This window comes from Euprymna scolopes, chromosome 16 (assembly GCF_053919585.1).
Source record: "Euprymna scolopes isolate OS-2025 chromosome 16, ASM5391958v1, whole genome shotgun sequence".
NCBI lineage: Eukaryota > Metazoa > Mollusca > Cephalopoda > Sepiida > Sepiolidae > Euprymna > Euprymna scolopes.
The window spans coordinates 76,501,980-76,525,033 of NC_136497.1; positions in this window are offsets into that span (position 1 = coordinate 76,501,980).

Below are 23,054 nucleotides of genomic sequence, written 5' to 3' on the forward strand. Positions count from 1 at the left end.
CTCTACAACAAATGCCTTAAAGAATCTTGCTTTCCAGACTGCTGGAAAACTGCTTCTGTGGTAGCAGTTTTCAAGAATTCTGGCGAAAGAACTGACCCATTAAATTATTGCTCCATTAGTCTCCTCCCACTTTTCGCCAAAATATTTGAGACCATAGTTAACCAAGTTCTAGTCCATCACCTTACAGATGCTAAACTTCTGACTGGCAAACAATATGGATTTAGGCAAGCCCATTCCACAGCAGACATTCTAATTGTAATCTCTGAACGAATATACCATTCACTGGACAAAGCACGGGAAGGAAGAGTGGTAGCTCTAGATATATCCAAGGCTTTTGACAGGGTATAGCATGAGGGTCTCCTCAGGAAGATTAGATCATACGGTATCACTGGAAGAATACTTAACGTAATTAAATCCTTCTTAGATAAGAGAAAAATCCAGGTTGTCCTCGACGGTCATACATCTAAACAATATGATATAAATGCGGGAGTGCCTCAGGGGTCTATCCTTGGACTTCTATTATTCCTAATATTCATAAATTACCTCCCCGACAAAATTGCCCCTGAGATGGGTATATATGCTGATGACACCATACTCTATTACAGGCATGACAGGAAAACAAATGAACACATATCTAAAGATATGGCAGAAACACTAGAGGAAGACCTCCAATCTGTAGTGGAATAGGGACAAAAATTGATGGTCACATTCAATGCTACCAAAACTAAACTTGTTTCCTTCAATAATGACAAGAAACCTTCTCTAACACCAATAGCAATGGCCAATGATTCTTTATCTGAACGTACATCTTTTAAATTCCTTGGCCTAACGTTCATAGAAAACATGAGTTGGAACAATTATATTGAAAGCATTGCCAGGACCGCTGCGAAGAAGGTAGGCTCTCTCTACCAGGCTAGAAAACTATGAACACCCGAAAGTATCCTGCACCTCTACAAGGCCACCATTCGCCCATGTATAGAGTATTGTTGTCATATTTGGGCTGGTGCATCTGCTACTAGTCTCTCGCTCCTAGATAAGGTTCAAAAGAGAGTCGCCAACCTGATAGGCCCTGAACTGTCATCTAAGCTTCAGCCTCTGTCCCATCGACGAAATGTTGCGTCCCTCTGCCTGTTCTACAAGCACTTTAATGGCGAATGCTCTGATGAACTGCCAGCACTTCTGCCCCCATGACATAAACACCCTCGACAGACCCGACATGCAGCTAAATGCCATCCCCACACAGAGATCCCTAGATGTAGAAGGGCTTTCTACTCCAGTAGTTTCTTCTTCAGAACCGCTAGACTTTGGAATTCCTTCCGGGTCCCTGCTTCCCCAGCTGTACTGACATGCAGTAGTTCAAGTATAATGTAAACCGACATCTTTCTGCTCAACTCCCCACATAGTACCCCAGTACACCAAAGTGGCAATGTGCCTTGTTTGGAGTGAAAATGTAATAAAAAAGAACTAAAAAACTTTGAGTCTTTTGAAAAGCATAAGAAAAGTAAAAACTTTGAGTGTTTTGGTGATTGACAAAGATGGCTGATCAAGACATATGCATACTGTGTATGATGCAATGTAGACTACAATGTATTGCAAATGATGTCATTGTGGGCGGGGCAGATATGTAAAGCTTCCTCTCGGTACACTGAGATGGGTCTCCAACTAGAGCTTGCAATTGATTGAAAATGGGCGATTTCACCGCTTTCGATGACAATAAAAACATGGGAGTGTGAAACATTCATTAATCCTCATTCAATCCCTGGCAATGTCGGGTCTCCCTGCTGGTCTTGTGTTAAAACTTTGATTTTAGCGTTTTGAATTAATCGAATGGCAGTGTTTGCGTCGGCATTCTTTCCTGTTTGTTACCGTAAACTGCCGGAAGATGTCGACGCGGATCTACGCGAAGTTCTGAATGATATGTTAAGGACCGTAACGAAAATTGTTCTTAGAATCCAAACAAAACAAATCCCTCAAAATAGAGAAGTTAGAAATAAAATAAAATGTGAATCGTTTCAACTTTGACAAAACTATTGAAATCAAATATCGCTTGGTGGAAACTGCATTTGAACTTTCGTTCAACTCTTCCAGTATAAACACCGTCCACTCCCTCAAGGGTTGAAATGAGAAGTCTCAATCAAACTTGAATCACACTCGCCTTTCTCACCCCACCCCCACCACAAAGTATTTTAATGATCAAAAACATTAGGGCTGATAGACAGAAACTTAGAGTCTGCCAACCTCGCCATTTTCGTGCCGCCAGCCTCCCAACTTCCGGTGTTTATTCTGACGGCCATTATCACGAATTTTAACCACTGTCACTGGTCATTATTAACATGTGACGTCCACTTACCATGGCTGCACGAAAGACTGACAGCACTGACAAAACATCGGACAAAGGCTTTATCATCTTCATTTTGATAAACGTAATAAAATCTTAAGTTCATCTAATTAATTTGACTTTTCTAAGATTGCGGGAAAAGGAGAGAATTTGGAAGAGTTAGAAATGGAGAGATGAATGAACAAAAGATGAATGAAAGGGAAGTGGGAGATCGGTAACTTTTCTAGGATGATTAAATTGAAAGAGATAAAAATTAATAGAAGAAATAATAGACTGATAGATAGAAAGAGAGAGAGAGAGAGAGAGAGAGAGAGAGAGAGACGTCGGCCACGTTTGGAGAGAAGAATGTTCGGAACAGTGAATGAAAGATTGAGAGAAAATAAAGGGAATGTTAGGATATATATATATATATATATATATATATATATATATATATATATATATATATATATATATATATATATATATATATAAAAGAGTTAATAGTTAATAAAACCTGTTATAAAACACTTTGAAAAAGAGTTAAGAACATATTTAATCTGAAAAGGAAACACTTGATTAGTGGATAGTCCTTAATCTGCGGAGTTTCGAAGTAATACTTTCCTTCTCATTAGAGAGTAGGAATTAGCAAAATGCGGGATCGTATTTTGCATACAAAAGTATTTGATGAAACTGCAAGTAAGTCAAAGATCTTACTTGATATATATATATATATATATATATATATATATATATATATATATATATATATATATATATATATTATTATTATTATTATTATTATTTTTATTATTATTATTATTATTATTATTATTATTATTATTATACTAGCAAAAGTACCGTCGTTGACTGGGTTCAAAAACAGCCAATAGAAAATGGACTCTGATTTATGAAAGTATGATAGGTTATGAAAAGAAAGGGTTGTAAAAAGATAGCTTCGAATTTGGGGGTATCAAAACAAAAGCAAAATATGATGAAAATAAAATAGAATAGATAAACCCCATAATTTATTATACCATACCTGTTCACACTGAAACACTTATCACAATATTCTGTGGATCTATATAAAAAAACCTTGTTAAACTTTATAACATATTTCCATTCTATGGAGGTCAGGTGCGAACAAACACCCCATAATTTTATTATACCATATTTCTTCAAACTGAAACAAAATTATCAAAGTATACATACGCAGATAGATATGAAAAGTCTTTATTAAAGTTTGTGCCTATTTCCATTCTATGGAGGTCAGGCACGAACGCAGACCCTACAATTTTATTAGACCATCCCTATTTAAGATAAAATATACTTATCAAAGTATTATTATGTACATCTATATCAAAAACACTTGTAAACGTTTTTTTTTTTAATTTATAAATTTTTTATTTCCATACTTTGTGGACCAGGCGCGAACGCAGACCCCACAATTTTAATGAACAACCGTTCTGCCAGATCAAACATACCGATTCCTGTGTCTCGATACATCTTCTATCATTATATGTAATCAGTTTTTTTAAAATAGTCAACCATATAGGAGCCTATTCCTAACCACACACACACACACACACACGCACAGCTTTATATCATATATATATATATATATATATATATATATATATATATATATATATATATATATATATATATATATATATATTAGTGTTGGGATGATTAATCGGAGTCGGAATCAGGAATTGGAAAAATCGGAACCATTAGGAATATCGAAATCGGTATCGACATTGGAAAAATGTGTGCATATTTTTCGATGCCAAAACGAATTTTTTTTTCTTTTTTTATTTGAATATGTTTTAAGCAAAATCTACCTTTACCGGTTATAGTTAAAAAATAAAAAAAATATTTATTGATTTTCAACTACTAGTAAAACTAAAATCGATAGATTATTCCTGCAAGTCTATTTCTTTCGTTTAGGAAAATATATGTACATTTAGCATGTGTTTTTACGGTGATCTGGAAAAATAACGACTCTATATTTAAATATTTTGAGATTTATAAAGAACCGGAATCAGTAATTGTATCGAAATCGGTAATTGTATCGAAATCGGGAAAAATATTGGAATTGTCCAATCACTAATATATATATATATATATATATATATATATATATATATATATATATATATATATATATATATATATATTTATATATATATATATATAGAGAGAGAGAGAGAGAGAGAGGGAGAGGGAGAGAGAGAGAGAGAAAGATACAAAGACAGCGATAAATAAGGTGACTTTTTAGTATAAGGATTTCTAATTAAATTTAATTTAAAATTTGTTTACTTAAAAAAAAATGTATTTTACTTCTTTTTCACACGGATTAAATTTATTTGGCAGATTCGAGAAAAACTTTGAGTATTTTTATGATTGACGAAGATGGCTGATCAAGGCATGCTCCAGGATTGAACAGTGGTTAGTTACCAAGTTTTTGTTCGCTGAAGCTTGCAAACCAGTTGAAATTCATAGAAGAATATCAACTGTGTATGGTGTCACATGTTTCAACTGAAACACTTTCTACAAGTGGGCTAAATTGTTTAAAGAAGGACAGAGTTGTTTTGAGGATGCAATCAGGCCTGGGAGGCCTAGAGAAGTGAGGTCTCCTGGGATGATCGAATCAGACAATGACATCATTCAGTCTGAGAGAAGAAGAACAATAGATGATATTGCAAGGATTCTGAGGTTATCTGTTGGGACAACACACAAAATTGTCCATGATGACCATGGCTACTTAAAAGGTCAGCTGCCGGTGGGTTTCAAAGATGCTTACTGCAGGGCACAAATGGAGGAGGAACAATTGGTTCAAGCAGTGGCTCTTCCACTATGAGAATGATGGTGATAAGATGCTGAAGAAGATGAAACATGAGGTCAAACTGTAGTCTATGGAGTGGAAGCATGTAGGCTGTCCAATGAAGATCAAATTCAAGTCCAGCTGTCCACAAAGAAGGTGATGCTCATGATATTTTTGGCACATGCAAAGCCCAGTCACTATTTTATTCCTTGAGAAAGGAAGCACTGTGAACAGTGCCAATACTGTGAACTGCCGAGGCAGGTCAAGAAAGATATAAAGAACAAATACAGGGGTTATCAGTCAAAAGGAGTCACCTTGCATCATAACAACGCAAGGCCTCACACAGCAGCCTAAATGATGCAAACCATGATCGAGTTGGAATGGATACTGCTTCCTCATCCCCCTTACAGCCCAGATTTGCCTCTTCGGAATTTATCTGTTTGAAGACAAAAGTGTTGTTAGCGACTAGCTGTGACATGACCAAAGATTGTTATGCTGACGGAATGCGAAAGTTTGTACATAAATGGGAAAAGTGTGTGATATTGTTGAACTACATTGAAAAATTAAAAAATAATTAAGCTTCTATCTGTATTAAAAGACCGTGTACCAAAAAACTCCCCTTATATATTGAATCACCCTCGGATATATCTATAGATATATATTTTTTTTCTTTTTGACATTGATATTAAAATCTTACTTTTTTCCTTTCTAAAAATTATTAAAATGAACTTCTTAATATAATCTGTCATGGATATGTGAGTGACTCCATGAAAGTTAACTAATTTGCATATTCCTTTGAAAAACGAGTTTTAGTTAATTACTTATTCATTTTTTTATGTTTTTTATTAGATAATTGGTTACTGAATCCTGAAATATTTATATATATATATATATATATATATATATATATATAGAGAGAGAGAGAGAGAGAGAGAGAGAGAGAGAGAAAGAGAAAGAGAGAAAGAGAGAGAGAGACTTTGTTTAAAAAAACTATATGTCAAAATTATTGTCCGCGACTTAATGGCTATCACAATAAAAACATCATTTCCGAAACGATCGTACAACGTATTGACTTTGTTGTGTTCCTTCTCATGAAACAGATTTTTAATTTTTAATTTTAATTTGAATTTTAAATTATCAATCACCTTACTAAATATCTATACATATAAATGAATATAAATTATACATATAAATTAATATAAATAAAAGTGACCTTGTCAGAAACTGTGACGCTCTGTTAAGGCAGTTTGAGAAAATTGATAACACTCATTCTGGCTAGTCATTGCGACCAATGAGCTGCCGAATTGTCTTGGGCAATCCTTGGAGGAGAGGGGTGAAATGGCAACTGACAAAATCCACTTCATCCTTAAACTATCTTGTCAGCAAATTCCTTACGAACCATGAAACGAAAACAGAAAAAGAACTCATACTGGCAGGGCGTCGCCCAGGATAATAAGGCCCACAATACACCCAACTTCAAGTTTGCATCGTGGAACATACGAACGATGCTTGACAGGTCTGATTCGGCAAGACAAGAAAGAAGTGCGATTATATCATGCAAATTAGAAAAATATGACATCGATATGCTGCCCTGAGTGAAGTCAGGTTCCATTAGAGAGTCCGGCTACACCATTTACTGGAGTGGCAAGGCCTCTAGTGAGAGAAGCGAGTCCGGTGTCAGACTAGCCATCAAAAACGAGCTAGTGACGAAAGTGATAGAAGTGTCCCATACGATAAATGACAAGCTGATGGCACTCAGGCTACCCTTATCAGAAGACCGTTGGTGTACCCTGATAGCTATATATGCTCCGACTATGACAAACTGTCAGGAAACTATTAATATATTCTACGATCAGTTATGCAGTACACTTGCATCCGTATTAAAACCGGATAAGATCATACTCATGGGAGACTTTAACGCCCGGGGTAGGACAGGATTATATCACTTGACCCAGAGCACTAGGGAAGTATGGATGTGGGAAAGTCAACTCAAATGGGGAGCTCCTCCTTTCACTTTGCACTGAGCATCAGCTTTGCCTCACCAACACCTTCTTTAAACACAAGCCTGTTCACAGGAACTCCTGGATGCACCCTAGAAGTAAACATTGGCACCTCATTGACTTCGTCATCACTCGTCAACGTGACCTCCCAGATATCCTGGACACGAGAGCAATGAGGGGAGCAAACTGCAACACTTACCATATTATGATCCGGACACAAGCAAGATTCAAACGGAAACTTGAAGAAAATCAAATCGTAGTCAGCCGGAAAGCAGGCAACTGGAAGAGAGTTCCACAGGCGTGCAGTTCTAAGAAAGAAACTTTGTTCATGGAATGTACATTTAGGTTAAGGCACAGATAAAGAGTGTTGGAAATTATTAATAGTGATTTTAGCTAGACGAGTGTTTTTCGTGAAAGTTTGTCAAGGGAGGGGATCATAGATTGAAGCTCAGATGAGCACTTCCCATGAAAATAACGATAAAGCAGAGACAGGCTCAGAAAGTCTCTTCTGTGGGAAAGAGGTTGTAGGGAAAAGAAAAGGGCACCCCCCATTAAGCTACAAAGTCTATTTTTTTTTCTTTGTCAAGGCAGGATAAGCTGCTTCTAGCAGCTCCTGCCCAAATGTGGCAACAGTACTCCATTCTTGGACGTACCTAGCTCTTATATAGGTAGAAAATTGCATCAACAGTGGATCAATAAAAGTATCACAACCATTTTTCCCGCGACCGTGGCAACAGATTTGATGTATGTGTTCCATTTCATATCAGGAGTAATTGTCAAGCCCAGGAGCTTGTCAAAACATGAAGCCTCCCCAAGACGAGAGCCGTTCATTTCAATTGATGCCAGATGGGCATCAGAGCGTTGATGGTGTTAAGATAGAAGCTTGGTTTTAGATGCATTAAAATAACCAGCCACCTCTTTCCCCATTGTACCACATGCTCAATATCAGAGTTGAGAGAATCAGAGAGAACTTGGTCGTTTACAGTCTTTGATATGCTACCATAGATTGTAGTGTCGTCAGCATATATATCTACAAATGATGTAAGGATGTGATTTAGAAGATTATTAATGCAAATCAGGAAGAGAGTTAGGCCCAAGATGTACCCCTGAGGGACTCCAGCATTAATACTGAGAGCTTCTAATTTTTGCCCATCAACCACTACTCTTATGAACCTATCAGAGAGAAATGATTTAATAATTGAGAAAACATTTCCAACTATTTTTACGTTTATTCCTACGTCATTGGACAAATAAACCGTTTATTTGCAAACAGAATCTCCAAAAAATAAATAAATAAAGCAGTATATAAGAGCTAAGACAATAAAAATAAAATCAGAGAAACTGAGAGATAGAAAGAAGAAAATAAAAAGAAAAATGGAAGATTGTAAATTTTATGATAAAAATAGTGAAAAAGAAACTGAACAACATAAAGAGAATACAAGAAACAGAAGAGAGGACTAAGAAGAGGGAAAGTACAAAGAAATGAATGAAAGAAAGAAAAAAGAAAGAAAGAAAAGAGAAAGAAAAGAGAAAGATTTATTAGAAACAGGAAAAGTGAGATAGAGAGATGAAAAGATAGAGAGTGGGGGCGGTTGTCATAAATATAGGAAAAGAATATGGAGAGGTTAGGTAGACGATAGCGATCAATGTGTCTCACAATCTCATTACGAAAAATAATGATAAAAATCTAATAAGGGAGATAATGAAAAAAAATGGACCGAATATAAAATAATAATTGATTTTAGCTCTTAAAGTTAATGATAATAGGTTCAACTTTGAAAATAAATGGCGTGAAACCGAAAACCCAAAGGGCATAATATAAGAAAATATGTCATAAAAACATTGAATGTTTGGAGAATTTGAAACAACCACTAATCATATAAAACAAGGTCGATAGCCATTAGTCACGTGCTCTCCTGTAATGAATGAATGCATGAATGTAGGATTGGCATGAAATTCTTAAAGATAAACTAAAATGACCGAAAAATGGGCTCAAATGACTTAAATAAATAAAAAGTAAATGACTTAGAATGACTTTAATGAACTTAAGGATGAATTGAATGACCTTAAGAATGACTTGAATGCTTAAAAAATAGCTGGAATCCTTAAAAAACAAACTGAATGATCTGGAGAATGACTTGAATGGCTTTGAGACTGACTGGTTGTAAAGTGGGTTATCATTTTACATTAAATTAATACAGAAAAGTGATCCCCCACTTTATATCACAAAAAATTATTTGATTTAGGGAATTTGAAACGTTATTTTCGTATTCAGGAACCCCGAAAACCAATAAATAGTGGTATAATAAACATAAAAAGAAATAAAAAGCACATGTGTTACGGACCGGACCGACCGAGTGAGTGACTTATAGAGTTGCTTGCACACGACTAAAAAAACTATTCTGTGGTATGCATTTAAAAAAAGACTATTCTCTGTCGGTCGGTCGGTCGGTCGGTCGGTCCATTCGTCCGTCCGTAAAACATTTACTTATTAGCTACAAACAAGTGCCGCATCGGTTAAGAAGAGATACTACACTTTGATCCATGTGGCCAAGGAAAAGTTACATTTTGGACAAGTTTCAGAAAAGTTTAATGGATAGGTAAAAATTTATGGTGCAAAAAGTGTCATTATTTGCAATTTTAGTACATTTTTTACCCCTTATGAAACCCTTGGAATGCTGAATACCAGTGACAATGGACAATCTATGCAGTTTTACATCATAACACATGTATATTTGAATGCAGCACCATTGGAGAGCACTATATAGATATAAATATCAAGTTTTTTTTATTTAGAAATATGAAAAAAAGGCATTTTTAGCACTAAAAGTCCCCGGGGGACGCAAAGCAAAATTTTGCTAGGGTCACCCATATTGAATTTATATTAAGAACAATGACCTGTGCATTTTGGACAAGTTTTAGAAAAATGTAATGGATAGGTCAAAATTTATGGCGCAAAAAGTGTCACTTTTTTTCAATTTTGGTACATTTTTGACAACATGATAAATCGGGGGAACAAAATGTTACCCCATGCCTCTTGCTTAAAAAATGAGCTGATTGAAATATAGTTTTAAAAATTGGTGCTGCATGGGAGTCACAAAAAGGCGTGTTTTCTAGCACTAAAAGTCCCCGGGGGACGCTATCCAGAATATTACCATACTGAATTTATATTAAGAAAAATTGTTTCAGAAAAATCTAATGATAGGTAAAAATTTATGGGGCAAAAAGTGTCATTTTTTTACAATTTTGGTACCTTTAGGACCCCTGATGAGCCACTTTGAATTCCGAATACCAGCGACAATGGACAAACAGTGCAGTTTCACACCTTAACACATATATATTTACATTCAGCAACATGGGAAACCACTATATAGACATATCAAGTTTTTGTTGAGAAATATGAGAAATGCGCCAGAAGAAAAAGTGTTTTCAGCACAAAAAATCCTCGGAGGTTACAAACCAGACTTTTGCCAGGGTCACCCATACTGAATGTTATGGGACAAAAAGGGTCATTGTTGGCCATTTTTGACCCCTTTGAACCCTGCGGGCAAAACAGGATTTTTCGCAAAAGAAAAACAAAATTTTTTTTTACAATGCACATTTATATATTAAAATATAATTTGTGACAAAATTTTAGAAAAAGTAATAGACGGTTATCCGTCAATCATCTGAACTAACGGACAGACGGACCCATTAAAAACATAGGTCCCTCTCTGGTATTTATTTGCTCCCCCACCAAGCAAATAAGAAGGTGAAATGGGGACCAATTCTCCGGAGAGTAGGGGAGCTGAATAGTGACAATTGGTATGAAGGGTTGCCCCTATATATCCAAGGTCTTATATGTCGGCTGGCCCCCACATATGGTCTTTGCTTGCAGTACCTGCCGGAAGAGATAGTATTTATTTGCTTTCCCACCGAGCACATTAGGCACAAGGCTGATTTTTAATGTGAAGAGTGAAGGGGAAATGGGAGCCAAATCCCCGGGGAGTAGGGAAGCGGGATAGTGACAATTGATATGAAGGATTGCCCCTACACTGACAAAGGTCTTATGTGTGGGGTTGCCCCAACATATGGTCTTTGCTTGCAGTATCTGCCGGAATAGATACTACAATTTGATCTTGGCCTAAAGGCTAAGAAAAGGGTATTTATTTACTCCCCCACCGAGCAAATAAGCCCACAAGACCGATTTTTAATGTGAGGAGTGAAGGGGAAATGGGGACCAGCTCCCCGGAGAGTAGGGGAGCTGGATGGTGACAATTGGTATGAAGGGTTTTCCCTACATTGACCAGGTCTTATATGTGGGGTTGCCCCCACATATGGTTTTTGCTTGCAGTATCTGCCGGAATAGATACTACTACAAAAGGCCAAGAAAAGGGTATTTATTTGCTCCCCCACTGAGCAAATGAGGTACAAGGCCGATTTTTAATGTGAGGAGTTAAGCGGAAATGGGGATCATCTTCCCAGGGAGTAGGGGAGCTGGATAGTGACAATTGGTATGAAGGGTTGCCCCTCCATAGACTAAGCTCTTATATGTGGTGTTGGTATTTATTTCATCTCCCACCGAGCAAATTATGCGGATGGCCGATTTTTAATGTGAGGCGTGACATGGAAATGGGGACCAACTCCTCGGGAAGTAGGGGAGCTGGATAGATGGTATGAAGAGTTACTCTTACATTGACCAAGGTCTTATATGTCGGGTTTGTATTTATTTGCTCCCCCACAGAGCAAATTAAGCACAATGCCGATTTTTAATGTGAAGGGTGAAGGTGAAATGGGGACCAACTCCTTGGGGAGTAGGGAAGCTGGATAGTAACAATTGCTATGAAGGGTTGCCCCTACATTGACTAAGGTCTTATATGTTGAGTTGGTATTGATTTGCTCCCCCATATTGATTTTTAATGTGAGGAGTGAAAGGGAAATGGGGACAAGCTGGATAGTGATAATTGTTATGAAGGGTTTGTATTTATTTGCTCCCCCACCGAGCAAATTAGGCACAAAGCCGATTTTTAATGTGAGGATTGAAGGGGAAATGGGGACCAACTCCCCGGGGTGTAGGGGGGGGGGCTGGATAGTGACAATTGGTATGAAGGATTTCCCCTACACTGAAAAAGTCTTATATGTGGGCTTGTCCCCACATATGGTCTTTGCTTGCAGTATCTGCCGGAATATATACTACACTTTGATCTTCACCAAAAGGCCAAGAAAAAGTTATTCATTTGCTTCCCCACCGAGCAAATAAGCCCACAAGGCCGATTTTAAGTGGAGTGACGGGGAAATGGGCACCAGCTCCCCGGTGAGTAGGGGAGCTGAATAGTGACAATTAGTATGAAGGATTTCCTCTACGTTAAACAAGGTCTTATATGTGGGGCTTCCCCCACATACGGCCTTCACTTGCAGTATCTGGCTGGACAAATACTGAACTTTGATCTTGTCCAAAAGGCCAAGAAAAGGGGGTGGGGTTTATTTGCTCTCCCACCGAGTAAATTAAGCACAAGGCCGATTCTTAATGTGCGGAGTTAAGGGGAAATGGGGAGAAACTCCCCGGGGATAAGGGGAGCTGGATAGTGACAATTGGTATGAAGGGTTGCCCCTACATTGACCAAGGTCTTATATGTGGGGTTTCCGCCACATATGATCTTTGCTTGCAGTATCTGCCAGAATAGATACAACACTTTGATCTTGCCCAAGAAAAGGGTATTTATTTGCTCCCCCACCGATGGTATGAAGTGTTGCCCCTACATTGACCAAGGTCTTATATGTGGGTCCGCCCCCACATATGGTCTTTGCTTGCAGTATCTGCCGGAATAGATACTACACTTTGATCTTGGCCAAAAAAAGCTTAAAAATCTAAGAACAACAGATCTTTGATCTTAACCCAAAAGGCCAAGCACAAAATGTTACGGACAGACTGACCGCCTGACCGACGGACCGACGAAGTGATTTATAGAGTCGCTCTTACGCGACTAAAAATTAGATACTGAAAATGGATGCTGAAATTATATTATTAGTTAGAAATCAATACTTAACATCATGCATCATGGAATATAAGTTGTAGATCATCATCCTTATCATTATCAATTAACCTATCTCTCTATTTTTAATTAATTTCTCTTTCGGTGTACGGTATAATCATGTTGACACACCAGTCCGATCACCGATGTTAAGCAACATTGAGCCTCCTAGTACCAGATGGGTGACCATTTGGGAATTCTAGGCGCTGTATGTGCTTTCTGCTTATCTCGGCATTGTCTCCGGTTATCCTGAGTCCTTAAACTTCATTTGCAACTAGTATTTTACAATAACGGGAAGAAGACGCAGAGGAGGAGGGTAGCTGGTCCGGGCTCCAGTGCAGACATGCCTAGCCCGGGGTCCGGTTCCCAGAGGGGGCTTTGGCCACCTCTGAGCACCGGATTAGGCCTTGGAAAAATTCTACCGCCACGTGGTCCGAGTTCCGACCCCCCGCCTAACCCGGGTTCTGGCGTTCGTGTCCTCGACACGCCCGCCGGTTCAGGCCCAGTAGACAGACCACTAGGATGGATTGGTGTTGACCCCCGCACAAAACTCGGTGTTGTCCCCCGCACCGCTAATCTAGGGGAATCGTTTGCGTTAGGCAGCGACTCTCACGTAACTAGTCGTACTGCTGTTCCCGGCAGTAATAGTAGTAGCAGTAGATTTAGGCCAGCTGAAAGAGGTGTTCCGACTCGGTGGAATCACCCAAGGAAGAGGGCTTTAACTGTCAGCCCTCCCGCCCATAGGAGAACGGACCCCCTAGGGTCGGGAATTAAACCAGCAACCTCTGGAGATATCTCAATATTGAGGAACACCGAGTCGGAACAGACGTTTTCGAACGGGTTGCCGGACGACAGGGAAGAGGCTATTAGCATGTTAACGCTTCTAGATGAACAGTTGAACGCCGCGAGGCAAGCCGACTTAGAATTTAGTAGCAGCGACAGTAGCGCAGATGAATGCAACAGACAACAACTGCTACTACGACAAGCGAGAAAGTCGCGTCAACGAGAAAGAAAGGGGGCTGCTCAGACTGAAAAAAAAAATGGGGCAGCTAGTACCACAGCCACAAAAGAACCGGCACTGACCCCTAAACCGTCGTCCCCAAAGGAGAAACCAGGAGAGTGGCCGACGTTGCCAGGGAGTTCACAAACAATAGACTCGTCCGGTTCTATTATTCCCCCGGGACAGAAATCACCGCTGTTAACAGTGTCACAGACGATAATATCAACACCGCAGACGGCTGCGGCGGCAGTGGTCAAAGACTGGGCATCCCAGTCGCAACTAACTCCCGGGGATTACCGCTGGTTATTCGATACAAAATATAAGGATTTGACCGACGGTAATGTTATTAGAGTAGAACCGAAAACTATGAAAGAACTTTCAAAGAGAATAATATCGTTAGTCTCCATAGACACAAAGAAACGAGCGCTAACCGGTGTGCCGAAAGACGACATGGCGAAAATTCTGGGGGAATTAAATATCCCCGCAACCTATATCTGCCGTAGAAGCTATGCAGTGTGGGATTTACTACTGCCCAAAGAGGAAGACGCCGTCAATATATTCAAATCGGAACACATGTGGCGACATATTCGACTTAAGCCGGAATATTTAAGTAAGACGCGGACGAACGTGTCTATTTTGGAAGTTCCCTGTATTCTCGGCCCTGAGCAATTAGGGGCCTTTATGAGTCAATATGGGGACGTAGAGTCCGTCATTCCTGTCCGTGGTCCCCATAACCTTATGGTAGGGGGCTACAACCTAAAAATGCGTGTTGACAAGGAAGGATTACAAAACATCCCCCCCATGCTCAGGTGCGACATATGGTCGATGAGCATTATAGTAGAAGGTCGCAGGCCCCACTGTTGGAATTGTCAACAGCAGGGCCATATGGCACGGGAATGTCCGAAAAGAAACCATCAGACAGTAGTAGTAGTAGCAAAGCCGGCGGCAGTGGTACCAGCAGCCCCTGAGAAGCTAACCGGAGGGGGCAAAGAAGCAACAGCGTCGGACGGCTGGACTACAGTGGTAAAGAAGAATGGCAGAACCACCAAGACCCCCTCCACAAGAGAGCAGCCCCCTGAGGTACAAGGTCAGCCGGTTCCCACAGTGTCGTGTCGTCAACGGTCTCTTCCACCAACGTTACCACTAAAGAAGTTGTTAGCGGCCAGAAAAGAATGCATCCGGTCTCCTCGTCTGACTCAGAAGGGGAGCACGATAAGGAAACGGCTACTGTGGTAGAGTACCAAGTGCAGAAAAAGGAAACTAAAAAGAAGGCGAGAAAAAACAAGGAGGCAGGGTCCCGTTCCCCGTCCCCTATGAATGTAGAGAAGACTGTCTCTACGGTGCAGCCACCCAAAACCCCTACCCTAACCCCATCGGCTGAACCAAAATCCCCATCCCTTTTCGATACCCCCCCAACCGGTGCCCGCTCGTTGTCCCGGGAGAAGCCGGCGACAAAAACCAACAGCGGTAGAAGATGCCTCTGTATCTCCTGTAAGGAGTGAAAAGACGAAAAAGCTCCCCTACCTTCCTGGAGACCAGATTTGCGAAGTAGACCCCCTTCACGCTGACACGTATATAACGCAGCGCCATAGGGGCCTGATTAAGCTGCTTAGAGAAATGAAAATAATCGACGGGAAAAGTGTTACCAACCCTAAAAACTTCCCAGACGCCCCCCTAGTCATGACCTTTGTGCGCCATACAAAAACTGGACGCATGAAGGCCATGTGGAATATGATCGACGACGCCAGGGGGGCGATTCTAGATTTAAAGTTGGTGGAAGAGAGGCATGACTCCCTCAATCAGCTGGCGCCGAGATGCGAAGGTAGGGTTCCTATTTACGTCCACCCTTGTTTGTATAGGGCCCTTAAATTAACGTTTCCCCTGGATGTCGGAGGTATTGTGCGAGACGGACGAGTAACGTCCGAGTTGCTTTCGGGCAACCTCGCCCAGTCCTGCGGCACCCTTTCTAGCAAAGACTTTAGGTCGGTGGTTGCGGATATCTAGACACAATGGCCACGTCCTTGAGCTTGTGTAGTTTGAACGTTAGGGGCATGAGGTGCCGAAGCAAAGCCGCTAGGGTACTGAGGGACCTCATGTCGATGAATATAGATGTGGCTGCGTTACAGGAGACTCACTACGATTGCGTTGACGATCATCGGGTGCTGGAGGGGCATTATGATGTCTTTTCAACATACGGTGATAGTCAAAGTAGGGGGGTTTCTTTGTTAGTTAGGCACACCCTTTCTGCAATGGTAAGCGTTGTTCACGCGGATACTGATGGTAGACTGATCGTGGCCGATGTTGCCATGGCAAATAGAGCGTTTCGAGTCGTCGTGGTGTATGCGCACAATTGCATACGGGAGCGGGTTTCCTTTTTCCGGTGGTTGGAGGTGTTTCTCGGGGGTTCGGATGGGTTAATACTAGTGGGGGATTGGAATGCCATCCTTGACCCCAGGGCAGATAAGGTGGGTGGGACTAGCGGGGCGGATGGGTGTGAAACCAGTCTGTCGGACCTGATGGCTAGATGCGATCTGGTAGACAGGTATCGGGTGGATCACCCGGGGCGGGAGACGTGGACGTGGCTCTCTAGCAGGCCTTCCGCTTCAAGTACTTACACTTACTTGGATCGGTTGTTAGTTAGAAGAGGCAACATAGAATACATATCTTGTCCCACGTTCCACTGCTTAGGCCACTCTGACCACAAACTACTTGTGGCCAGGTTAGACTTAGATAGCAACCCCAAGTTAGCTGGGTACTGGAAGTTAAATACCTCCCTACTGGAGATAGGTGACTTTCGGGAAAGGCTAACTAAACACATACAGAAGGGATTAGTGGGGGCGGTTACCGGGAGTAAGTGGTGGGTAAACGCCAAATCTAGCATTAGAGACTTCTCTGTCAAATATGGCCAACGCCTCGCGCTAGATAGGGCCAAGGCAGAGAAGCGTCTAGAGGATAGACTATCCCGGGCGGTGGCTGGGGGGGGATTCCCTAGAAATAGGGTTAGCTAAGGCAGACCTGAGTCGTTTGGCTAGCGAGCGATATCAGGGCCAGGTAGTTAGGGCTAGAATTAAAAAGATGCCCAACGAAGCTGCGAATGTTGACAAAGCCGAACGAGTCTATTCGCTCGGGCGCAAATCGGATAACTACATTCGTAAAATTCAGAGCCCGGAAGGGGACTCCTTAGTGTCGGCTCGGGGGATTTGCGAGCGGTTTCGAGTGCACTTTGAAGATCTCTTTCGCAGCTGTCCAGGCTCCGCGTCCAGGAGTTTGGCAACTATTTGGCTGGCTCGCCCCGCCTGGAGGCGGCCTGAGCGGCTGGTTGCGATGGTCGGGTTACAGGGTGTGAGGTCATAGCTGCTATGAAGCAAGTCGCCTATAACAGATCACCAGGGCTGGATGGACTACCCTACGAACTTTACTTGAGGATGTCGCACATGTTTGTTCCGATTCTGACGGGTGTGTTTAACCACTGGTTTGACACGGGATCTATCCCGAGTCAGGTTACCAAAGGAGTGGTCACACTTCTGAAGAAGAACGACACACATGTTGGGGGGATAGATGATTTTAGGCCAATCACGTTGCTGAATACGGATTTAAAAATCCTGGCCCGAGTGCTGGCGAATCGTTTGCAGATTGTTATCGCTGACTTGGTCGAACCGGATCAGAATTACGCTGTGAAGGGAAGATCAATTCAAAATAATTTGCATTTGATACGTACAGTCATAGAAAATTTAGAAGACGACACTGAAGCCGCGCTGATTAATTTTGATCAGTCCAAGGCATTTGATAGGGTGGATCATCGTTTCCTGATGGCTGTTTTAGAGACCGCCGGATTTGGATTCGGCTTCTGCAGATGGATTTCCATTTTGTACGCTCGGCCGACGGCAGTTGTGCATGTCAACGGGGTGCGGTCGGCGCCGTTCGCGGTTTCTCGGTCAGTGCGACAGGGGTGTCCGTTGTCGCCCTTGCTGTATGTCCTCGCGCTGGAACCATTCCTTAGGAAAGTGAGGACCAGGGTGGCTGGACCGGCCCTGCGCGGAATTGCTCTTCCTGGCGGTGCGCGAGCCAGGGTTTCCGCGTTTGCCGATGATGTCACCGTATTTGTTTCGAGCGTCGTTGATATTATTACGGTGATTAAGGCTCTCAAGCGTTATGAACAAGTTACAGGGGCCGTAGTCAATCTCAGCAAATCCGTTGGCCTGAGGTTAGCCGCTTGGCGGGGCTCGAATGCTTTGCCTGGCGCATTTGTCTGGACGGATGGCCCGGTCCATATTCTGTGTGTTTGGTTTGGACCCGGTCTATGTCTAGATAAGAACTGGTCGGAAGTACAGAGCAAGGTCGAAGCGTCTGTGAGGGTTTGGCTTCGAAGGGGATTGTCCCTTAAAGGTAGGGCGGAGGCATGCGCCACTTATGTGTTTCCGCTGATCCTTTACCGATTGGCTGTACTTCCTCTGCCTGCGGTCCGCATGGCGGCCTTAACGCGTGCGCTCTTCTTACTGTTGTGGAATGAGCGACGGCCGCTTGTCCGTAGACAGGTCTGCACTCAACGTCTTGAAGATGGGGGCCTGGGGATGCCTGACCTGGCTAGCCACAAAAATGCCGAAAGGTTGGCGTTCCTGGGTAGAACTCTGATTGAGGAGTCTGATTGGGGTCCCGCGGTCGGTGCAGCTTTTCCCGACCTTATCCCCAATCATTTAATTGAATGCCAAAGAAGGCCGAGAGTGTTGAGACACTTGTAGTCTGTCTAAACTGTACGAACGAACTGACTAAATCAAGATGGCCGACTCCTATTTATATCACCACAAGCAAGGGAGGTAACCATGTAACTGAAGCAAGGGAGGTAACCAATGTCTACATTAACATTGCTGCTGTCCTCAAGTGAATAATTTATTTCTGATTTAACAAGTCCCTTAGAAGCTCAGACGAAGCTCCTGCCTTGGTCAAACAATCAGACACCTGATCACAACCCCTGATCCATTCTATCTGTATCTCTCCTCTACTCTTCATTTCCTTCAGCCTTGCTACATCTATTCTCAATCGTCGATCGCTTACCAGATTGTTGGAATTCAATGTCTCCACAAGTGATGCATTATCTGTCTTGCAGAGAACGTCTGGCAATTTAGATAACTGAAATACCTCTTGTATCATAACCGCAGTCAAAACACCAGCATCAGCTCCCTCATTCAGAGCAAGAGTCTCTGAGGCCAATGGGCTTTTTGTCACTCTGTCCAATTTCTTTGACGCCCAACACATGGGGGCCATTTTGTCAGTACTTCCTCCAATAAAGACAACAAAACCACCCTGTGAAGATCCATCTTCCAGACTGGCATAAGAGGCATCAGTATAACACAAAATGTGTAAATCTGAGGGCTTTCCCAATTTTGGAAATGTTATAGAACCCTTCTTGGATTTCAATTTTGATAAGGCTTTATTCGCCTCAAATAAGGCTTTTACTTTGGGATGCTTTCCAGTGTTGCTCATTTTACACACATCAAAAGCTATATCAGGGCGTGTTTGAGTTGAAACCCACATCATCTGACCTGCAAGTCTCTTCAACTCATGCTTTTCTTCTTCATTCAGTTCATCATTTTTCCTCAGTATCCTCCCTTTGCTTATTTCTATTGGAGATATGGAAGATACATATAGATCTTGTTCTACAGTGATCCCATTTTCCTGTTGATTAACATTCAGTCCAACATATTTGAATGTTCCACTTTCATGAGATCCCACCTTAAATTTTTCTTTCAATGTTGCAATCACATCCCTTTCAAACTCTGTGTTTCCACAGAAAACAAAATCATCCACGTGCATAGCAAGAATTCCAGTCAAATTTCCTTTAATATCATGCCACAAAAACAATGCATTATCATAAGCACTTGCTACTCCTTTTAATTCAATCAAAGCCTGAGTAACTCTCTTGTACCATGCCCGTGGAGCATCATTCAATCCATAGATGCATCTTTTTAATTTCCACACTTGAGATTTAGGACAAACATCAGATGGTGGCCTCAGGTACACATCTCTCTCTAAAATACCACCTTGCAAAAAGGCTGAGGTAAAATCTATGGTCTGCAGCATCCAATTCTTTATTGATGCGGTTAGCATGACCATTCGCATAGCTTCACGGCTACATGTTGGGGAGTCCGTTTTCAGATTACTATTTTCTTCATAGCCTCGTGCTACAAGGCGAGCTTTCATTGTTTTCTGATTATCCTTGAATTTTTCAGTAATCACCCATCTTGTGGATATTGTTTTTTGACCTGTGTATGGCACACATTCAAATACTTCATAGGTGTTCATGTTTTTTATTTCTTTATGCTTGGCATCCATTACAGCTTTCGACTGCTCTTGTTCAGCGGTGAGCAGGACTACATTTTCCTGTTCAGTATATTGGGGCACTTCTCTCCAATGATCAATATGATTCCAGTTGATACAAACTTGATCCTCGTTTTCATCCTCAGGTTCTATATTGATCCAATGACTATATTTGCCAGTTGATTTAGGCTGTACTGACATAACCTTTCCTTTCTTCCACTCCCCACTTCCATTTATTTTATAAGTTATGGTCTTATTTCGGCCAGGTTTTTCAGTCTTATCTCTTAAACTGGTAGAACTATCAACAACTTCTTCTCTGTCTATATCTTCACTTTCTACCACTTGATTCTGCAACTCCTCCTCCTCAACTGAAAGGTATTCATTCTTCCCTTCTGTAGTGTTTCCCAGCATTTCAGCTTTTTTTGTTCTTTTTTCGTTGTTTTTATTCACTTTCATCAATTGGCACGGATGCATCCTATAAAATGCTCCGCCATGTCTGATTAAGACAAACTGGCCTTCTCTGCCTAACACTTTTGCTGGACCACGCCATCCTTTAAAACCCTGCCTCCGATAATAGATTTGGTCTCCGGTAGCATAATCTTCATCAGCATAAGTTCTGACATTAGACCTGAGAGCTCTCCTAATTCTCTCACTGGACTCAGCTTCCAAAAAGTTTCTCCTTGCACTCTGGAGAGCATTTAAATTTTTTCTCACCATGTCACTTGTAGTAGAGGACTCCATAGCAGGTAACTGGTCTGTCAGAATTGAGGGTGTATTTACATTGAAACCGAATACAAGTTCATTTGGACTGTGTCCAGAGTAATTGAGGAGGGCATTTTTTGCACAAATAGCCCATGCCAAGGCAATTTCAGGTTCACACTTCTCATCGTCAATTGTTTTTTTCATTGCCTCAGCAACTATCAAATTATGACGTTCTACAGTACCGTTGCTGAATGGACTTTCTGCGGCAGTAGTACAGGTCTCTATGTTGAGTTTTTCATTCATCTGTCTATAGTGTTCGTTGTTGAATTCACCCCCATTATCACTCAGAAAACGAACAGGAGATCCGAAATAGGTAATCCACATCATAAAGATGTTTTTGATGATCTCCTCCTTCTTCTTTGTTTTGATCAATGTTGCCGCTGAATACCTGGTAGCGGCATCAATGAGATGTAGTATCCACACCTCATTGTGGATGAACTCTTTCAAATCCATGCAAACTGTGTGATTAAATCTATTGCCAAGAGGTAATCCCACAACCGGTCGCAGTGGAGTTTTTTTAAATCTAAGGCAAATTTGACAGTTTTCACAAACCTCCTCAATCGCCTTTATAAATTCCTTGTCATTGAATTTGCCACTTTTTTTAACCAAGGAAACAAGTTTTTCCTTCGAGGCATGAGCAAACTGTCGATGAAGTTTTTCTGCTTTTTTTTTTTTTTCTGTGAAAGAACACTGACCAAAATTCTGAACGTGTAATACAATGTTCTTAGTACCACTATGATCCAACAACTTATTTGTTAAGGGGAGACAATAGTGCCCTGAAGTTGTGGTCTTTAGTTCAATACATTTATCAAAAATCCAGCACATATCTTTCCGGAAATCTAGCACTATTCCTGCTGTCTTCATTGATTTGTGACTTAATAGAAGAGGCAAGTCGTTTTTCACAATATCTGCTTCGATATAAACTCTTATACCTCCGAGTGTAACCGGAAATTTAGCAACTTTAATTGCTGTGACAGCCACTCCATCACCAAAACAAAAACTCCGGTCTGAGTTCGTATACTTCACTAGTTGCAGGTCACTTTCATTTAAAGTATCTAAATAAACATCAAGCCACACTTCGCCAGCCAGTGTGCGAGTACAAGCAGAATCCAAGACTGCCATTCGAAATGTTTCCTTTACAAGATTTGAGATATTTTCATTTGTACTGTTCAAATAAATATTTTCTTGAATGAACAACGTAATGTGTATTTGTTCTATCGCTTCCGTAAACCTGGGCGTATTTCTAGGACACTCTCTAATTAGATGGTTCGGAGACTGACATTTGTAACACAACAACACGTTTTCACTTCGGTCACATGGATTAGATTGTCCTCGACGAAAACGCCTTTTGTTGTTACCCGGTTTAGAATAATTATAGTTGACGATTTCGGGCTCTGATTTCACTGCCGGTACATTTTCATCACGATAAATGTCACCAAATACTTTCTTTATCGATTCCTTCATGTTTTGATACGTCAAAACAGAACACGTTGTCCGCGCTAATTTTTCGTTCTCTTCCGATATGTTAACCGCGTTCAAAACAAGAAAAGCTTGCACTCCTTCCGGTAGAATAATGTAGAATTTTTTTAATCTTTGGTACAAAAACTCATAACGAACAAGAAAGTCATTTATACTGGTACCTGACGATCTTTTATAAGTGTAAAATTCCTTAAAAGTCATGTAAGCGCGCGTGTGTTCATCCTTTAAATATATGTCATCCAGTTTCTTTATTAAGATCTTCAAGCCATCTCGTCCGCCGATGTCACTTGTTGGCAATTCACGGACACATTCCCTAATATTCGGTGGTAGCGTCAAAAACACT